Raw genomic sequence first — 21,613 nt, 5'->3', positions numbered from 1 at the left:
TCTTCTATAATACAAGATCAATGGGTTATTCTATGAAGTTAGTGTAGAGGTTGTTTGTAAAACTCACTGCTAAAAAAAAAAGACTGGCTGAATTTTAGAAGGACTCAATAATTTTTATGGCACACAGTAGTATTCATAGTCTGGTCCTGTATCTTATGCCGCACTGTACACCTAGATTATGGGTCACTAACCCCTGCAAACTGTCTTCCTTGGCTGCTCTTTGCTCTAGTACAATTAGGAAAATATCCCTTGGTTTTTTTTATATTCTATTGTACATTAACCTCAAATATTTCATCTTCAGTCTGTTTGATTTTTGTACCACCGTGCATGATTGTTACAAAAAGGCAGATGATTTTGAGATTCAGGTGGACAACAGTTGTTTTGTTAACCTAGAAAGGCATTCTGTTTATAGTAGCATTTGAGGACCTTGGTACTGGGGAAAGGATGTTGCGCTCTTTCCCGTTTTTGTTGGGGATAGAGGTGACTTTAAAATCTTGATAACTGGCCTACTACACCCCATGCTAATATCTGGCACTTCATCCAGCAGCAATGAAGTAATGAAGTGATTGAGTTGATATTTTTGCTAAATCGTTAGCAATAAAATAGTTAACAGCATGAGAGTGTTTATTCTTGGTACACTTCTGAGTTAGCCATACTGTTGGCTTGGAAACTAGTTGAAATTTCAAAAGATAAGTTCAAAGTAGTTTCAGCTACTACACCTGTTTTTCAATTTCCCTACCAATTTTTGTGGTTTTGTAAAACACATTTTCCTTTTTTTAAGTTGTTGCTGTTGGAAATCTCATATTTACAGGGGAAACTAGTACCAGTTGTACAAGGCAAACAGCTAAACTGTGTTTTCAAACGCACAAATAATTTTCTCATTGTATAACAGAAATGGCAAGAGTTCCTGACTGAAGTAAAGAAACTAAAATGAGATCTTCCCCCAATTTCGTTGTTACTATAATCCTAGGATTGCTTGTAACATTAATACATTTCTGACATAGGTACAACTTATATTGCTAGCATCTCTTAAAACCCCTATAGTGAATGGGCAATTCACACTTCTCAGGTATTAATTCAGGCCCTCTGCAGACTCAGGGAGACATCACAGATTTACATTTGTTTCACATTTTGAAAGCAATCATAAGATCTAGAGTTTTTTTTAATGAAAGCTTAGATTCTGAAGCATAATTGTGCACCAAAAGAAGCAATTGTATGGCGATTTAACTGCTGCATGAGATGCTGTTTATTCATCTGCAAACTGAGGTAAGAGTTGTCAGATATTGTGCTTCAAGGTGTAAGCTAACTCCCTTCAGGGGTTGGGATGGATTTTTCACTTCTTGTTCCATATATTGTGCATAATATTGTATAATTGGTTAGTGACATGAGGTATCTTCATATTTCTGTGAAGCATCAGATAATTAGCCATGACCACATGTGTTGAACTGATGTTTTATTCAAAGAATGCATTAGAGCAAAAATATTTGTCTGTCCCCCACCCCCTAAAAAAATAATATTCTGGTGTTAGCAACTAATGGTGCATTTTCCTATCTGTTGGGAACAACTGGAATAATGATATTTCACTGTTAGTCTTCTGTTTCTCCTTGCTCAGGCCTCTCCTCTTCCCAGCTTGGTTATTGTTCCTCATATTCATGCTTCATTCTGGCTTTCAACTTCTTGGATTTCCATCCTTGGTCCCAAAAACAAACTAGAACAATGCCTGGCTGTCTAAATCAAGGACAAATAGCATGAATGTATATTCCCAGGCAGGTAGTAACCATAAGCAGATGTTTCAAAAAACATGCTAACTGGGAATTAAAAATGGGAAAGGACAGATGAACTAATCTGTACAAAGCCAAAAACTGGAACTATTTGATGCAGAAGCATATTCTAAAAATAAAAAGTCAACATAGAATATTTGGTAAAATTTGTACATTTTCAAATTTACAGCTTCAATAAGTTATAAATGTAAAGATATTCCCCTCACCACCACAACTGTTGCCTTTTTTTACTTTTGAAAGATTACTGTCAGATTTGAATATGTGCATTTACCTGATGTCTTTTTAAACAAATTGTATATTCTGTTCATGTTTCAACCCATTTTACTCATCCAGACTCTGGAAGTTATTGGGCTTTGGTTTGCAACCCATGAGTTAGTCATGACCTCCTTATTGTTGAAGCTTAGTGGAGAGACATGGGATCAGTTATTGATAGACACTATGTAGTAAAAACAACGAGGAGTCCTTTTGGCACCTTAGAGACTAACACATTTATTTGGGCATAAGCTTTTGTGGGCTAGAACCCACTTCATCAGATGCATGGAGTGGAAAATACAGGAGCAGATATAAATACATGAAAGGATGGGAGTTGCCTTACTAAGTGTGAGGTCAGTCTAATGAGACAGTTCAATTAATAGCAGGATACCCAGGGAGGAAAAATAACTTTTGAAGTGGTAATGAGAGAGGTCCATTTCAGATAGTTGATTTCAGGATTTTAGAGAGTCAGGGTGATATCTTCTATTGCACCAACTTCTGTCAGGGTATGGCTACACTGGCGAGTTGCAGCACTGGAAAGCCTCCACCAGTGCTGCAATTAGTAAGTGGCCACACCTGCAGGGCACTTCCAGCGCTGCAACTCCCTGGCTGCAGCGCTGGCCGTACACCTCACTCAGCATGGGGAATAAGGATTCCAGCGCTGGTGCTGCAGCGCTGGTCATCAAGTGTGGCCACACACTAGCGCTGTGTTTGGCCTCCAGGGTATAAGGATGTATCCCAGAATGCTTTTATAAATTACTCTCTTTGTTTTGTTATGCAGCCTCTCTTTGTTTTGTTGTGAACTCCGAGCTCCGTAGCTCAGTTGATCCGTTGATCCCGGAGCTGTTTATCTACAAACACAGCTCCTGTTTGCTGTGATCAATCTGTGAACAATCAAATGAGATAATGAGGCAGGCAGGGAGTGAGTGTTTGCTTGACAGAAACACCGGGGGCAGAGGGGAGAAAGGGAGTCGTGTTGGCTGCAGGCTGTTTGCAGTTAAGAGTTAAGGGTAAGGGATCGGGAACATGTTCTGATTTTTCAAGTCAGGAAGCTAACACACAGTGTTGGCTCCAAAGATCCACTCTCTCTCCCCCCGCTCCCTGTCACACTACGCCCCACCCCACCCCCCTCTTTTGAAAAGCACTGTTGCTGCCACTTGAATGCTGGGATAGCTGCCCATAATGCATCATTCCCAACAGCGCTGCAAATGTGGCCACACACCAGCGCTGGTAGCTGAGAGTGTGGCCACACACCAGCGCTGGCCCTGCACAGCTGGACGACCAGCGCTGCAACGACCAGCGCTGCAGATTTGTAAGTGTAGCCATACCCTCAGTGAGAAACACAAGCTTTCGAGTTTACACAAAGTTCTTCTTGGGGTCTGGGAAACGTAGTTAGAGTGCCACAGCTAAATACAAGGTGGAACAGATTTGTTTAGCATATGTAGTTAACACATATTTCAGAACACCGTTCAGGATGAATTGTTAACTGGTCACTTCACTTTGAATGGTTCCTTGAAGTATGTGTTAACTACTTATGCTAAACAACCTTTTCCACTTTTCAGAGTAGTAGCCGTGTTAGTCTGTATCCGCAAAAAGAATAGGAGTACTTGTGGCACCTTAGAGACTAAGGGCTTGGCTACACTTGCAGATGTGCAGCGCTGGGAGTTATACCTGTGTTCATACAGCTGTGTAGGTAAAGCGCTGGTGTGTGGCCACACTCACAGCTACCAGCGCTGCAGTGTGGCCACATTTGCAGCGCTGTTGGGAGTGGTGCATTATGGGCAGCTATCCCAGCGTTCAAGTGGCAGCAACGTGCTTTTCAAAAGAGGGGGGTGGGGTGGAGTGTGACAGGGAGCGGGGGGAGAGAGAGAGTGGATTTTTGGAGCTGACACTTCAGCTCCCTGCCTTGCAAAATCTGAAAATTTCCTCGACCCCTCATTTACTCTTAACTGCAAATAGCCTGCAGACCAGATAAGCAGCTGCTCCAACGGACTCCCTTTCTCCCCCTCCCCCCCGCTGTTTCTCTCCTCAAGCAAACACTCATCCCCCTGCCTGCTTCATTCACAGCAAGGTAGTGGGTTATTTCAATTGATTGTTCACAGTCAGTTACAGATTGATCACAGCAAACAAGAGCTGTGTTTGTTTTTTAGATAAGCAGCTCCCAGAGCCCTGAGTTCACAACAAAACAGAGAGGCATCATAACAAAACAAAGAGAGTAATTTAGTTAAAAGCATTCTGGGATATCTCCTAATACCCTGGAGGCCAATAACAGCGCTGGTGTGTGGCCACACTTGACGAGCAGCGCTGCATCACCAGCGCTGCACTCGTTATACCCCAAGCAGACCAGGTGTACAGCCAGCGCTGCAGCCAGGGAGTTACTAAGTTGCAGCGCTGTAAAGCCTCCACCAGCGCTGCAACTCTCCAGTGTAGCCAAGCCGTAACAAATTTATTGTAGCATAAGCTTTCGTGGGCTACAGCTCACTTCATCGGATGCATACCATACACGTTATAAGGAGAGTGATCAGTTAAGGTGAGCTGTTGTCAGCAGGAGAGAAAAATAACTGTTTGTAGTGGTAATGAAAATGGCCCATTTCCAGCACTTGACAAGGAGATATAAGGAACTGGGGCGGGGCGGGGGGGAATAAGCATGGGGAAATAGTTTTTGTAATGGCCCATCCACTCCCAGTCTTTATTCAGACCTAATTTAATGGTGTCCAATTTGCAAATTAATTCCAATTCAGCAGTCTCTTGTTGGAGTCTGTTTTTGACGTTTTTTTATTGTAATATTGCGACTTTTAGGTCTGTAATCGAGTGGCCAGGGAGGTTGAAGTGTTCTCCAGCTGGTTTTTGAATGTTATAATTCTTGATGTCTGATTTGTGTCCATTTATTCTTTTACGTAGATACTGTCCAGTTTGGCCAGTGTACATGGCAGAGGGGCATTCCTTCTGTATTTTCCACTACATGCATCCGATGAAGTGAGCTGTATCCCACGAAAGCTTATGCTACGATACATCTGTTAGTCTCTAAGATGCCACAAGTACTCCTATTCTTTTCCACTTGGTATTTAGCTATGACTTTCTGACTGTGGCAGGGGTAGGCAACCTATGGCATGTGTGCCAAATGTGGCACGCAAGCTGATTTTCAGTGGCACTCATGCTGCCCGGGTCCTGGTCACCGGTCTGGGGGGCTCTGCATTTTAATTTAATTTTAAATGAAGCTTCTTAAACATTTTAAAAACCTTATTTACTTTACATACAACTATAGTTAAGTTATATATTATAGACTTATAGAAAGAGACCTTCTAAAAACGTTAAAATGTATTACTGGCACGCGAAACCTTAAATTAAAGTGAATAAATGAAGACTCAACACACCACTTCTGGAAGGTTGCCGACCCCTGGACTGTGGCTTTGTCTACACTGGAATATCGTTGGCAAAACTTCTGTCATTCAGGGGTGTTTAAAAAAACACCCCCACAAATGACAAAAGTTTTACCGACAAAAAGTGCCGGGGTGAACAGTGTTTTGTCGGCAGGAGCGCTCCCTCCCCCTCCCCCCCCCCAACAAAGCTGCTGCCGCTCATGCTGGGGGAGTTTTTTGTTGGCAGGATAACTCTCTCCTGCGGACAAACAGCAGCTACATTGCACACCTTTTAGCAGCATGGCTGTAGTGGCACAGCCATGTCGTTAAAAACTACATGATGTAGACAAAGCCTATGTTTCCCAGACCTGAAGAAGAGCTCTGTGTAAGCTTGAAAGCTTGTGTTTCTCATTGATAAAAGTTGGTCCAATAAAAGATATTGCTTCACCCCCCCCCCCTTCTCTCATTGGTAGAGAGACTCAGTGCCTCCCTTAGGAGAGGGCAACGTTTTGGCATTCCGCTAATGAACAGATGTTGGACCCATATTCAAGAAACTATCTCTTGATCTTGATAATATCATAATTTATTGCTCAGCATTGTGGCATTCATGGGGTGAGGTGGGGTGGGGAGGGAGAGGGGGCGGAGATTGTTTGGAAAGTTATGTTGAAACAGCTATAGATATATGTGGAACCTTAAATTTCCAGGTGCCCTTTCAGTCCTGGGTACACTACAGAAATTGGCCTGGCCTCTTTGGTCCCTGATCTTCTCTTGATGGTAGATAATATCCATACTAGTTCTTTAAGACATCTCAGTAGCCTTTGGGCAGGTCTAAACTTAAAACGCTGAAGTGGTGATGCTGTAGCACTTCAGTGAAGACACTGCTATGCCGATGGGAGATTTTTTTTCTCCATTGACATAGGTAATCCACCTCCAGCTGTGGAGAAGCCCACCCCTTGACATAGCTCTGTCTACAGTATACCTCTTGACATAACACTGTGGCTTAGGTCAATATACTCCGTTGTTCAGGGGTGTGGATTTTCACACCCACGAGCGACGTAATTATGCCAATGTAAATTTATAGTGTCGACCCGGCCTTTGGTACCATGAACCATGAGGTATTATCACGAATGCAGTCCCTGGCAGGGGTAGACAGTCTTGTCTAAGTGGCCCTGTTCTGTTAGTATTACGTATCTTTTTCCTGTAATTAATATATGAACCCATGGCATTTTCATTAAATATGTGTTACAAACTGAAAGAATAAATAAATAAAATAGACTCTACAGCATCTTAGGAAAGGAGTAGAACTTTGAGTCTTAGGAGGTATGTCTAGCAAAAAAAATGTACTTATGGCCCTGTTGACCTAGTTCCAAGAAACGCATTAGGGATCGGCCATCTAACAAAATTTCAGCTACACGCTGAATCAATGAAACTGTCCTAACATTAAAAAAATATATAATTGAATGCTGTTTGAATGCACACCATTTCTGTAAAACAAATCCTGAAACAGGTCAGCCTCTTGAAATCTTTATTTCCCATTTCAGTTCCTTTTTGCAGCAGGACTCTGCGGTATCCAAATATAGCCTGTGCGCCAGAGCGGAGGGCAAAATTGCTTGTTTGTCCAGTGTCCCAACCGAACATTGGTCAGGACGCAGGACAAACAAGCAAATATCGGGACAGTCTGGTCACCCTAATACTAAGCATAGGTACTTCAGTTTGTTTTTATGTAAATATTTTAATCTGGAGTCATTATCCCTAATTTTAATCTAGATATTCCCTTCTTTTCCATATGGGTGTCTAAATTAGCTTCTTTTTTGATATTCTCCGTCTTCACAGGCAGAGTGAGTAAAATCCCAAGGTCACTTTCAAACTTGATTCTTTTGCATGCTAGAACTTTATTTATTTAAACCATGTGTCTATCTTAATAGATTTTAGTTTAAAAAAAAAAAAAGATCCACTGGTTTATGAAATATCTTGGACCACACACAGTGTCTAAGAGGCCATTGATGAAGCAGGTTAACTTTTTAAATTACATTCAGCCCTGGCAAACTAGAAGATTTATACGTGTGTGAGAAATCTCAACATGTATTTTAAACGTGGACTTTATGGTGCTTTTTTTTTCTTTTCTTTTTTTTACACTGTTAGTATCATGTTCTAAGACCAGATGGTAGAATTGAAAATTGGCTCAGTACTTTCATAAGGTGCAAATAGCCGATAAGCAGATCATTTAGTTATTGTGGCTTGATCTAAATATTAGCCAGAGATTATTTGACCTAATAGCTATTAATTGTCATTCTTCCTTTTAGCAAACCTAGGAATGGATATTAATATGTGTCAGCTACATTAATCAGCAAAGCAAAGGACTGGTCCACAGCAGAAATAGCCATAACTGTATGAAGATATTACTGTTGAGAATAGATATACGTTTGTGTTCTTTGATGTGTCAGTTATAGTTAATCTTTGTATAAGAAAAGTTTTAAGAGCAAATATAATTGTTGAATTAATGTAGGGCTCATTTATACCATAGAGATGCATTTTGTCATGGAAAATTAGCTGCCGCTTAAATATTTTTAAGCTGTTTTTTGGGAGATGCATAAGAAAGCTGTTGATTTTATATCCTATTCATAAATTATTTTTTTGAGGGGGCATGTAAATCCAGTAACTTGTGTCTCTGGCATAGGTTACAATTTTTAATGCAATATTATAATCAGAAGTTTGAAAACATTTGGTTCCCATTAAAAATATTCACTTGATTAAAAATTATTTGTAAAATGATGGCTATTAACAAAAGTTATTCTCAGTGGATATTATGTTTATATGGTATTTATATACATTTTAATCTTTTTTGGATAAACCGATTATTTAATCACTCACTGCCTTGTTTTCTCTTAACCATCACAGTATCATTAACATGCGTTTTGTCACACTGGTGAAAAATGCTACCTTTTGCTTGCCCGGGATGCTTAGAGGTGGATCATCATGGCTTGGAATTCTCAGTTTTGTCCTCCTCAGATTGGTTAGTTGTAACTCATGCTACCTTGAATTGAATGTAACCACTGCAAAAAAGCTTAAACCCTTACCGTACATACCTCGTTAACAACGAAGTCTGATATATACAACACATTTCATGAACTGCACTTATTCCCCATTTATTTCAGAGCAGAGCTCGAAATCCATATTTTAATCTACAAGTTACTTTAATGAACTAGGACCTAGATACCTCAGAGAGGACATTACTGTCTGTGATGCCCTGTGCCTGCCTCCTTCCTAAAATGACAGCGCTCCACAGAGATGATGAAGCTATATAGGCTGAGATTCTGACTAATGAAAACTGGGAAATAGTATTGTTGGCAGTGGGATTTGTCAGTAGAGATCGTTTGAGCCAAAATCGTTTAGTGTTCAGATCAAGGTGTAGAACTCATTTTTTTCCCAATTAAAGCCTTTTACTTAGAATGAATGCTCTTGTTTTTGTTTCTTGGTTTTGTTTTGTTTTTAATGTGTGTGTTTCTTGAATACTTTAAATTCCTGCTCCTCATTTGGAGGACAGAAAAAGACAAACCCCTTTTTGTTCTGGGTTTTTGTACTCTTTAATTTTGTACAGTATGCCTGTTGCTATGTTATCTTTACTATACCAAAAAAACCTAATGGATGTCCAACAAAATCCTCTTGCAAGATTCATGGTCTGTTTAATCTTAAAACACATTAATTTTTTGTACATTACTTTTGAGCATGTACATCCATTGTATTTTGTAAATGTTGATTGTGATTGTTCAGGGGGGCATTGCAGAAGGATTCCCTCTAAAGAAGTACATAACTTTAACATAGTTAATACAGTGTAGGCATTGCTATTATTTAGCAATTGGTGTGTCACTTAATACATGATACTTAACTTGAACAGTCCCTAGATACAGAGATCCTTAGAGAGGAAAATGCTTCAGGAACACATAGTTCCTTTAGACATCAAATCACTGAATTTTACTTTGCACACATGTAGCTGATTCTTTGAAAATGACTTTAAAGTGGACTTTAAATTCCAAGTTTGCCTGTATCCTTGCAAAACTCAAAATTCAAATGATCTTTTCCTTGCAATCCAAGGACAAGAATAACTTCAAGATTACTAACCTTGGAAGCAAAGTTTGTAAAAATTGGATCAGACCCTATGTCAGGATTAGTTAACAGATCTATCTGTTTATTGTTTTAGTATTGCCTGCTATTTAACTACTATTGGCATAATTTGTGACAAAGTGCTTTTGCTTTTAGTGGGATTCTCAACAGGAAGAAAATTGTCACAAGGGCAGAAGATGGAAGAGTGAAACACACAAATCCTGTGGTTGGGAGTAGCACTAGGTGTGGGAGCCTGAGGCTGATGAGACTGGCTGCAAATACATTCCATACATCTTAGATGCTTCTCAGTAGGGATTTTTTTTCTTGATGTGGGAAGGAAATTAATGTAGCTACATAGATTCTGGTTCTCTGTTTAGTTTGAGTATAAAGTGTTAAACATTAGTGTAAGAGGAATTTTCTTTCATTGTTAGCATCCTTTATATTATAGGATTTATAGGAAGTCCAAGACTGTTTAAAACCAGGAATCCTGCTTTTTTGCCTCTTTCCTACATCTCTGTTAAGTTTTTAGTCTGTTTATCAAAAGCCTCCTGTGCAGACACTGATACAAATGTATGTGTATTTACTAGTTAGTTTTGTCAGGATGTCCGATCAGATTGCAGTGTGTACTCTATATAATATTTCCATATAAAAATGATTAATCAGTCTGATTCTGCCTTCCATAATAAAGTTTTTTAGATATTTAGTATATTGTATTAATTAGGACTTGGTCATTAACTGGGAGTTACAAGAAAGCAATAACTTGCTTCAAAAAGAGCAGTTCCTCTGGATACCTATATTAATAGATTGTTGAAAGGCCTTTCAACAATGTATGTAAGAGTAAGGCCTAGTTTACACCTCAAACTTAGGTCAACCTGATTTGTTCTGGGCTATGAAAATTTCATGCCCTATGCCACAGTTAGGTTTACCAAGTCCTCACTTTGGCAGTAGCTAGGTTGACAGAAGAATTCTTCTGCTGACCTAGCTCTGTGTAATCAGGTGTGGAAAAACCCCTTCTGTCGCTGTAGTGAGCGTCTGTGCTACGTAGATGAAGCTGCAGCATTCAGTTCAGGATTACAAAACCAGTTTATAAGATGACTCAACTCACCATTCCTTTCTTCATAATCATGTCAGCTGTGCTCTAAATTTGGTTGTCAATAATTGCTATAGTTATGCTACAGGAGTCATTTTACTTCTTCTATTGGGCCAAGAACATTTGTTTTCAACCTGTTTATAAAGTCGTAATAGAAGTAAATGTCTTTAACCCAGTGTCTTTCAAAATGTGGGATGTATGGCTCCAGACCAACTGGATGGATGGATAGACCTCTCAATTATACTCCAGAGTCTCAGCTTTCATTTACTAAAACAAAAAAAGCCTTTAGCTGTTACAGTTGCAAAGAAAATTTTCAAAGTGTGAAGCAAATGTAACTGATCCAGAGAAATCTGCCTGAGTTTGGAGAGAGCCGCAGTCCTGCGTTGTGAACAGACCTGTTCACTTCAGTGGGAGCTAACTCCAGTGCCAGTGACGAACCTTTAAATGCAAACTATTTCACTGTTCATCAGACCATGGCAGAAAGAAGAGGGGAATACAATATTATGGAGCTCCATACTAGCAGTTTTCAAAGAGCAAAGGGTTAGGCTTTATCTACACTGTACTTTTGTTGGTAAAACTTTTGTCGTTCAGGGGTGTGGCTCCCCCTCCTCCCCGCCAAAACAAAAACAACCCACCAAATGAAAAGTGTCGGTATGGACAGCGCTTTGCCAGCAGGAGAGCTCTCCTGCTGTCAAAGCTACCACCTCTCATTGGGGGTGGATTTATTTTGTTGGCGGGAGAGCTCTCTCCTGCCGACAGAGCAACTACACTGCACACCTTTTAGTGGCATGGCAATAGATTAAGATCTTGGATAGATATATTATATAGCGCACCATTACCACAGTGTTGTCTGAGTGCCTCACAATCTTTAATGTATTTAACTTCACAGCACCCTGTGAGGTGGAGAAAGTACTATTATCCCTGTTGGACATATGATGAGGCACAGAGGCTAAAGTGACTTGCCCCGGGTAACACAGAAAATCAGTGGCAGAGCAGGGAGTTGAGACTGGGTGTCCCAAATTCCAGATTAGTGACCTAATCATTGGACAGTCCTTTCTGAACATCAAGGTGAGATGATGGGAGAGGTGTATGTGTGTGAGTGAGACAGTGTGTGTTTGTGTGATTGGTTTCATATTCCTGAAGCAGGTCTAAGCTTTCAGAAGTTTGAGAAACACTATTTAACAGTGTGGCCACAACTTATGCTTGAGCAGAAGATGATCACTGATTTGATTAAACATTTACTCTTGTTTTGGACAAATGTATTGTCTTTGAGAGAAATAGATCTCATCTGGGGGGAGGGGGGGGAGACCATTATGTACATTTAGAGCCCAAGTCTGCCCTCAGATAGGTAGATTAAACATCCAGTAAAGTCAACAGTGGGAATTTTGGTCATGTAATCTAGGGTAAATTTGGACATGACTTTGATAAAATCCAACTGTTAGTGTAAAATTACCCCTCCAAAAATAAATAAATAAACTGGGGCTTTTTGATATCAAATACCTTTTTACATCTCTTGTTACAATTGTCTGTTCCAGAAACAGAAATTCTACAGCAACTCTGTTTTTTTCCCCCCTTTTTTCTTTTAAAGTAATGCAGACTCAGGATTGAAATAAATGCCTGAACATCATCTGTACAATGAGTATAAAAAAACAGACTTCAGAGATTGAGTTTTCCTGAAAATCTTTCTATTATCTCTAGGTTGTCTTACATCATAAAACTAGTTTTAGAGTTTTCTAACTTCAGATATTGGCCTTTGAAACATGCATTGTTGTCCTTGAGTTTTGTGTGTTAGGAAATTGATCTGTTGCTGACGGTCAGTGGGCGATGTTTGGTGTTTAAGTGCTAGTGTTGACAAGACAGTTTTCCAGCAGAGTTGCAAAATTTATGATTGGGACTTGAGTAAAAACGGATCTTAGATGTTCACTATGCCATTCTTATGGTACTCTTTCCTAGTGTGAACAAGGCGTAACAGTTTATACTGTAAGATGGGTTTAAAAGTTAATAACACAGTTTGTACGTGTGGTTCTACAAGTATGAAACCATGCTAGAACAGTTACCGAATCTCTGAGATAAGTAACCTCAAATACTGTTTTGACTCCACTGCGACAAATTACCGTTCCATAAATAAATTAGCGTATATACTTGATCATAAGCCAGTTCGTTTATAAGCCGCCCCCCCCCCCAAGATGCATAAGTAAAAATGGAAAATTTTTACAACCCGTTCATAAGCCGACCCTATAATTCAGGGGTCAGCAAACTTTGGCTCCCGGGCCATCAGGATAAGCCACTGGTGGGCCGAGATGGTTTGTTTACCTTGAGCATCCGCAGGCATGGAGGTAAACCTAAGTAAACAAAGTGTCCCGGGCGCTAGCTGCTTACCCTGATGGGCTGGGACAGCAACTGGTGGGGAAATTTTTTGGGGGGGGACAAGCTGGGAGTCAAGGGAGTAACCCCTGTGACCACCCCTCACATGAACCCACCCCTAGCCCGGGACCCCCACACTCTCCCCTCCCCACCTTATCTGGGGAGGGCCAGGGGAGGATGTCTCTGGCCTGGCTGGAGCTGCTCTGGCAGGCTGAGCAGCGCGGCGTCAGCCTGCTCCGGCGGGCCAGACCAGGCGGCGCGGCTGCAGCATGTTCCAGCGAGGTGGGCCAGGTGACACGGCTGCAGCATGCTCCAGCACCCAGGCAGTGCAGCCACAGCCTGCTCTGGGGAGCGGGGCCGAGCGGCACGGCTGCTGCCTGCCAGCCCCCGAGCTGCAGGTGCTTCAGAGGCTGGAGGGAGAGCAGTGTGGGCAGAAGTGGAGAGACTCTGGCCCCGCCTCTTCCCTTCTGGCTCTGCTGCTCTCCTTGCTCCCTCTGTTTGGGGGAGGGGCTGTGTCCCACCTCTCCCTCACTATACCCGTTCATAAGCCGACCCCCATCTTTGTGCTTCCCTTTTTTACTAAAAAAAAATTCGGCTTATGAACAAGTATATATGGAGAGGGCCAGGGGTGGTGTTCTCAAAGTGGTGTTATGTGGATGCACTAAATAGCTTTTGAAATCTGTTTCACTGAGTTTTGAAACCACGTCCAGAACTCATTTATTTTTAAAACTAGTATGTACAAATCTTAATGACATTTTAACTTGTATTAAATAATTTAAGTATTGCTATTACCATTTAAATGCAAACCTTCCCCTGCTTATACTCATAGCAAACATCCAGGTATTATGCTAATCAATATTTTGGGGTTACCCGTGTCAACTTGATAGTCCATTTGATATGACGTAAGAAGGAGACAGATGACTGAATGCTCAAATAGCTGAATCTCTGATTACAAGGAATTCCGCTGAGTCAGAAAATCAAGATGTATGCTGTCCTTTTAACATTTTAAAACAGTGGGGGAAATGGTGCAGCTTTGATGGGGTTTAGTGGTTTTCAGTAATATCTTGTCAGCAGCAAGTCAAGATTACTTACTAAATAGCTTTCACTGACTCTCTTTGGTTCTTAAATGGGTATGTAATCAAATAAAATATAACAGTAAGGTTGACCTGGAAGGGGGAGAGAGTCACTGCATATCTTGTCACAATTAAAGTAGCCTTGCTCCTTCTGGGTGGTATCAGTCTCTCTCTTCCTGTATCAGAAGGTTCGTTCTTCCTCTTAAGTACCCCACACTTGCTCTAGAGCTTTGCCAAACTGGATAATGGCAGTTTGCTCTACCTACCAATGGTTGTTGGGCAGAGCCTGGCTTTTGCTATTGCAGAGGTAGGTCAGTTATCTAGTAAAGCAGTGAGAACATAAGGAGGGATGTGGTACTGTAAAACACATCACTTAGGGTGTTGTCTGTAGGCTTGGACTAATTATACCTTTGCTGAAGGCAAGGCACTATCACATTATCATCTTTGGAATGTTCATAGGCAAGACTTAAGAATTGTTAAACCTCTCCAACAGCCTTGCTGCTTTTGTAGCTATATCTGAGAAGAGAATAGTGCAAACCTAATAATTGCCATGTAGGTCACAAGGTGTTTTTGTATGCCTTTAGATGGTTAGGCCAAGGATGGTATTTCAGCCTCTATCACAGTGGTCCCCATACAGTGGGGTGCAACCCTGAGGGGGGGGGCACAGAGGAACATGTGGGAGGGATGCATGGCGAGGTCTGGGCCAGCCCCCACAGGGGGTGGGGTGGGAGCTCCACCTAGCCCCACTCTGCCCCCAGATCAGCTCCAACTGCAGCTCCACTCTACCCCCAGACCACCTCTGGCCCCAGCCCAGCTCTGCTCTCATTCGCTTTCCTTCCCCCTGTCCAGCTCCGCCTCTAGCCCCAGCTCCGCCCCTATTCTAGTTCTGCCCCAAGCTCCGCCTTCAGCCCAAGCTTCTCTGCTGAGGAAGCCTTGGCCGTGCAGTAATGGAGGAGGGGTGCAGACAGATTCCATTACTGGTAAGTGGGGAACACGACAGGAAAAGTTGGGGACAACTTCTCTGTCATCACCATATAAGAAAATAATTGGTCAACAATTTTATTTTTCACTTTGGGTTCTTCCAAGGACTGTCAATTTCCCGTAATTAGCCACATGAGCCAAGTTTGCACTAGAAGGTAAACTAGTGAATGATTCTTAGCAGCGGGCTTCTCTGTCTATTATTGAAAATGGCTTAGGTGCTGGTGTAGAGTGGACAAAACAGTTTTTCATTACCATTTCTGAAAGCATGACTGAGACAAACTATTTCTGCAAATTAAAGTAAAAGATGTTTATATCCACTGTAGAAAAGTTCTGATATGTAGTTGAGCCAGCTAGATAAGTTGGTGCATCTAATAAAACCTTATGTTAAAGAAAAATGCACACAAATTCTGTTGTCTTGTGAACAGGACATAAGACTTTTAGTTGCATCTACAGCTTACAAATCATATTAATGTATAAAAATTGGTTAAAATGAATAAGATTTCAATATATCCAGAGACTGCCTCAGCAAAACTATAAAACTGTGCAAATGACAAATTAAAAAATGTGTATGTTCAGTGTTCATACCAAAGTGTTTCAGATAAACATTTCATTTATATAAAGCCTAATTATCAATCATACAATGAGTTAAATATGTAGAAAGTTGGTAGTAGTTTGGCCAAAGTTTAATTAAAATATTTGGAGGGTAAGGACTTTAATGGTGGCCATTGGTCCACTGAATAATTGTGTGAATTTTGATGTTTTATGTGCTTCAGCAAAAAGGGTGAGGCACATTTTAAATACCAAAAAAAACCACAAGTAATATCTAGCTCTTTTATATAGAGCTTGTCACCCATAGAGTTCAATAAAAGGACAGTAGACTTTGCTTATTCACAGACCCTCGGTAGCCAGCAAGAAGTTGCTATTATCTGGCAGTTTCTAGTAACTGGAAGCAAGGATGCAGGGCTGTACCTGGGGAGGAATGCTGGGATGTGCTTTCCCTGACTGCTGCGCTGCAGGGAGGGCAGCAGCTAGGATGGTGGGTTGCAGTCTATGGAGAGTGAAAGTGCTGAGGCCCTGTGTGCACAGTATCTCTCCCTGCCCTCTCCATGGGCGGGACTCAGCATGTCCCAGTGGTTCCTTGGGTGCAGTGTCCCAGCTGGGCGTAGCCCAGAGAGCACAGGGAGAGGAGCCCTCCCCGCTGTAGTTCTGCCCACAATCTCCCCTTCCAACCCACAGCCCCTTACTCCTGTTTGGTCCTTGATGCAGGCAGGTTTCTGGGCTGCAGCCACAGAACAAAGTGCTGGGTTGGGCTTTGCGGGACTGCAGCTATGGAAGGCACGTTCCAGTGCTGCTTTCCTGCCTGCAGCCTCACAAACTTGCGTGGGGCCTTTCTTCCAAAAAAATGTTAACATGCCATTGCCTATATCCAAATACCATTAACGTCAATGGGACAGGATTGATTCCCAGCAAAATGTTGCTGTTAACCAGAAGTTGTTAGTGTCCGGGTTGCTTCTTTTTTAATTTCAAATAAAGATAACTCTTAGTGGGAGAAACTCTCAAATACATGGATTAAAACTGAAGTATCTGAAAGGTAAACTGTTTTTCTTCTATATTGTTTAAATATCAGAGACTTGAGTTAAATAAAGGCTTACTTCTGAGTCTGTTACATCTAGTAACGTAGTCACGATGCTGGATGTGTGACATTATTCTTTATGTATTTTACACTAGTGCCTACAGACCATATTGTACTAGGTTAGGATTTGGCAACCTTTCAAAAGTGGTGTGCCAAGTCTTCATTTATTCACTCAAATTTAAGGTTTTGCGTGCCAGTAATACATTTAATGTTTTTGGAAGGTCTCTTTCTGTAAGTCTATAATATATAACTAAGCTATTGTGGTATGTAAAGTAAATAAGGTTTTTAAAATGTGTAAGAAGCTTTATTTAAACTGAAATTAAAATGCAGAGCCCCCCAGTCCGGTGGCCAGGACCCGGGCAGTGTGAGTGCCACTGAAAATCAGCTTGCGTGCCGCCATTGGCATGCGTGCCATAGGTTGCCTACCCTTGTACTAGGCAGTATACACACACAATGTGAAGATATGGTCCCTGCCCCAAAGAGCTTGCAGTCTAAATGTGAGAGACAACAAGTGGATACAACACAGGCAGGAAGCACAAGATAACAGTGGGATGACTGTGAGTAGTGTAATAAGCAGTAATGACTGTGGCATGTTGCCTATCTGGTCATTGTTGAGTGTTTTACAGGTATGGCAGAGGTTATAGATAGCAAGTCTGATCCATTTTTTCTTTTACGCTGTTAGTCCTTGTCCTGAAGTGCTTATAAGGTACAATCAGTGAACCGATGATAATTTTTTTTTATGAAATAAAAAAAAAAAAAAGAGAGAGAAAAAAAACCGGGAGGGGGGCCAGGATAGGGAAGGAACAATTAACTAATATTTAGATGAGTTAAACATAGTCAGTTCATCAAGGCCTGATGAAATTCATCCTAGGGTACTTAAGGAACTTGCTGAAACAATCTCTGAACCACTAGCGATTGTCTTAAAGATCTCATGGAGATTGAGTGAGGTGGAGAAGGGCAAACTTACTACCAATCTTTAAAAAGGGAAAAAAGCAGGAACCAGGGAATTTATAGATCAGTCAGCCAAACTTTGATACCTGGAAAGACACTGGCACAAATTATTAAACAATCAGTTTGTAAGCACATAGAGGATAATTAGGTGATAAATAATAGCAGGCATTGGTTTGGCATGATTTGTTCTTGACAAATTCATCTAATTTCCTTCTTTGACGAGGTAACCTGTAGCGAATGGAGGGAAGTAGTAGATATATCAATTTTAGTCAGACATTTAATACAATCCTAAATGACACTCTTATAAGCAAATTAGGGAAATATGGTCTACCTGAAATTACCTTAAGTGGTGTGCACAACTGGTTGAAAAACCATATGTTCAAAGAGTAGTTATCAATGGTTTACTGTCAGACTGGGAGGACATATCAAGTGGGGTTCTGTAGGGGTCTGTCCTAGGTGCGGTACTATTCAGTATTTTTTTAATGACTTGGGGATAATGTAGTGGAGAGCATGCTTATAAAATTCCCAGATGTAGATGTAGGCTGAGAGGGTTTTCAGGCACTTTGGAGGACGGGATGAGAATTCAAAAGGGACCTTGTTAAATTGGAGGGTTGGTCTGAAATCAATCGTTAGAAATTTAATAAAGACAAGTACAAAATGCTACCCTTAGGAAGGAAAAATTAAATACAAAATGAGAAATAGCTCGCTAAGTGGTGGTGCTGCAGAAGAGGATCTGGGATTTATAGTGGGTTGCAAATTGAATGAGTCAACAATATGCTTCACCAAAAAAGGCAAATGTCATTCTGGGATGCATTAACAGGAGGATAGGATGTAAGAAATGAGAAGTTATTGTTCTGCTCTACTCAACAATAGCGAGGCCTCAGCTGGAATAGTTTTGAGTACCTCACTTTATGAAAGATGTGGACAAATTGGAGAGAGTCCAGAGGAAAGCAACAAAAATAAGAAGTTTGGAAAACATGACGTATGAGGAAAGGTTGAAAGAATTGAGTATGTTTTTAGTCCAGGGAAGAGAAGACTTAGGTGGGACATATAAGACTTCAGATATGTAAAAGGTTGTCAGTTGTCCTCCATATCCACTGAGGATAGGACAAGAAGAAAATTGCTTAGTTTGATGCAGTGGATATTTAGCTTAAACATTAAGAAAAACTTTCCAACTAAGTACTGGATACCTAGGAAGGTTGTGGAATCCCTGTCACTGCAGGGTTTCTTTACAATAGATTAGGCAAACATCTTTCAGGGATGGTCTAGGTATACTTAATCCTGCCTCAGTGAGGAGAGTATGGACCAAATGACCTCTTGAGGCCCCTTCCAGGATACATATCTATGACTGTATGAAATCTATATACAAAGGATTTTTAAAATAACATTATACAAGCTAATATATTGTCCAGCTGCATTTTTCTTTTATAAATGTCTCTCCTCCCTCCCCCCCCCCCCCCCGTTTGCTTTACTATGAAAATTCTCTTGGAAAAATAATTACTCATGGAGTTTTTAGTTTCCCTGATAATCAAAAACTACATCATTGATCATCATGTGTATCTGATGGAAGAATTACCTGGCTGTGTATCTCCATAACCAGAAAATGATTCCCTTTTACCACATTCATGACCCCTCTTTTTCCTTCATCTGAGAGCTGCCTCTTGGCTCGTAATTTTTCTCTGAGCATCCTCACCTGGAATCCTAGTCATCCTCTCTTGTAGCTTTCCCGTCTAGAGGATTATATCAGCCTTCAAATTCTGTTGCTTGTCATGGAATCAGAAAGAGCTGTGGAGTCGCACAGGAATGAAATAGATGTAAATGAAACAAAAGCAAATTGGCCTCTACATTGGTAATAAAAGAAAAAAACACTTTTTATTGTGTGTGCAGACTACATAGTTTTTTAAAGTCATGGATGTAATCTGTCCTAATAATTTTACCCGTAAGTCTACATCCAGACACAGATTTACAGCTATCTTTGCACCTGCATGTTCACATACTCCTTTTCTCTCCCACCCCATCTTTGTTTCCTTCGTTTATCTTGTACTTCTGGTTTCCTTAATGAATGTCTTAGGAGAATTACATTGTCTCTGAGGTGACCTCTGAAGAGTACAAAAATTGTTCCAGTATTCCTTTTTCATTTTTCATTTTGTTTTGCTACCATTCTCTTGAAGAATAAAACTATAGAACATAATTTTCACTTGAACAATGGTGTAGATTTAATTCCCATTTTCCTGTGTCCAGTTGCTTAATTAAGAATTGTGCTTATATTCTAACAGCAAATAGGAACAAGTAATCACCACTGTGTGATGTTAGCCCATTATAAAGAGGGGGATTCTGCCAGTCCAGTTCCTGTCTTCATCAGGTGGACAACCTTCTAAGCTTTGTTTTGATCTCTTTTTAGTTGCTTAAAAATCTCTTACATACTCTTTTGTAAATTGACTGAATTTAGGGCATGGGCTTTTTTTCCCTTTAGGAATTGTGTGAATTATTTCTTACCTTCTGAGGGAGCAAAGGGTCTCTCTCTGCAGCTTTTACTCTGTTTAGGGGCACAGGAATTGACTCAAGTCTGGGGCTCCCAGTTTCCCATTTGCTTTTGCTTGATCAGGAAGTCAGAGCCTCATTTTAGAGGTTTTCGTAATGGCTTTAGTGGTTACTTTGCAAAGAGTATATTAAACTAAAATCTTTCTTAAATTCCATATTTTGGTCATACTCATAACCAGCTCCCATAATGGGAGAGTTTTTGGTGGGAGGAGGAGAGGTGGAAAGTAGAACAGTGCTTGAAATTACCAGATACTGAATTTAGTGCTCATATGTCCCAAGCATTTGGGATTTTGGCTCAAGTTTGTCGTTATAAATGTCAATCTGGGTTAGCAAATGATCACTTTAAGCAGTAAAAACAAGCATGTACAAGTGTTATTCTCTAAACACGGTAGCTTTGTAAAATTTCAACAAATATAATGTCTGTGAAATTAAATGTATCTTCCAAATTAAAAAAAGAATGTATTAAATACCTTAAGTAGCATTACCTGTTGGTTCCTTCAGGCTGCTGAAGAAGGACATAAGAACAATATGAGTGTTTCTTTTCAAATGGTCCAACAAAACATAGACTCTCAGGTAGAAAGTTAGACCTGGATTACATATTTTGTGGATAACCTGCTTATGCACACTGATACTGAAGAAGGTCAGCCTTTAAAAAACTTATTTCAGTCTCTAGTAATATTTCCTCAGCCTTTCTGTGTTCTCTCCTGCCACACTGCTTCAGGTTTTTGCTGTCTTGGGTTGTTACTGGGTTACTTAACTTGCTTTAGTAGACAATGTTTACTGAAAGTTTTATTCAGCTGTAAGAACCATTTTTCTAGGTTAAAAAAAAACATGCAGCTCCTAGGATCCTGCCTAACTGCTATGGAACCTTCAGGTTTCAACTGTCAGTTTAGGACAGTAAACAAGGATTGAGCCCCTCTATTCCCCATCAGTCTCCGCTCTCCAATTTAAAAAAATAAAAAATAAAATCAAAGCTTTATGGAACTGCTGACGCTAGAAAATCTCACATTCTCCTCTAGTCAAGCTATTCTGTCCAGCATCTGAGGTAGCATCTTGGTTTGTCTTCAGGTCTCCCTGCACCCAAAGGCAGAGATGTGGCAGAGTGGAAATGGGCACATCAGGTCTTTACATTCCTGCATGCTTTTGGTACATTCTTGACCTTCTTCCCTATCTGCATGCTGTATAACAGTGGTTCTCAACCTATTTACCATTGTGAGCCGCATGCAATACTACCTTTGTGGCCCTGAGGATGTCACATGGGCCGCAGCTCTGGGCTGAATGGGCCGCAGGTTTGAGAACCACTGCTGTATATGATGGGGCCCAGTACAGTTACTACAACAGCCAACTATTTTCCACATTCTCATCTTTGGACATGGGATGTCAACTGAAACCAACAGCAAGTGCTTCCATATTCACTCGTACTCTTTACAGCAACACCATAAAGTCTTTCAATGTTAACTTCCATCTTGAGAAGCAACTCCTTCTGA

General features: G+C 40.7%; 1 protein-coding gene and 1 long non-coding RNA gene across 6 annotated transcripts in view; one reads left to right on the top strand and one right to left on the bottom strand.

The window, feature by feature from the left end:
- Positions 1-21,613, top strand: part of USP7 (ubiquitin specific peptidase 7) — a 130,917-nt gene that overhangs the window by 32,776 nt on the left and 76,528 nt on the right. The window contains exon 1 of one of the 4 annotated variants that reach the window (XM_044979432.1): positions 21,040-21,171. The exons of the other annotated variants lie outside the window; for them this stretch is intronic. The gene's annotated coding sequence lies outside the window, so the exon portion shown is untranslated. Of the gene's footprint in view, positions 1-21,039; positions 21,172-21,613 lie in introns of those variants that run through there. 4 annotated transcript variants of the gene reach the window in all.
- Positions 1,446-21,050, bottom strand: LOC123343901. 2 transcript variants are annotated; one of them, XR_006572398.1, is made up of 3 exons: positions 20,612-21,050; positions 19,162-19,370; positions 1,446-1,728 (listed from the first exon to the last, which is right to left on the bottom strand). It is a non-coding gene; the product is annotated as an uncharacterized LOC123343901 (long non-coding RNA). The 2 variants fall into 2 exon arrangements; XR_006572399.1 differs by having other exon boundaries at positions 19,279-19,370; positions 20,612-21,030.

The sequence above is a fragment of the Mauremys mutica genome, chromosome 11, assembly GCF_020497125.1.
Source record: "Mauremys mutica isolate MM-2020 ecotype Southern chromosome 11, ASM2049712v1, whole genome shotgun sequence".
Classification (NCBI taxonomy): domain Eukaryota; kingdom Metazoa; phylum Chordata; order Testudines; family Geoemydidae; genus Mauremys; species Mauremys mutica.
The sequence above is the reverse complement of the archived record's forward strand: the minus strand, read 5'-3'. Positions and strand labels throughout refer to the sequence as shown.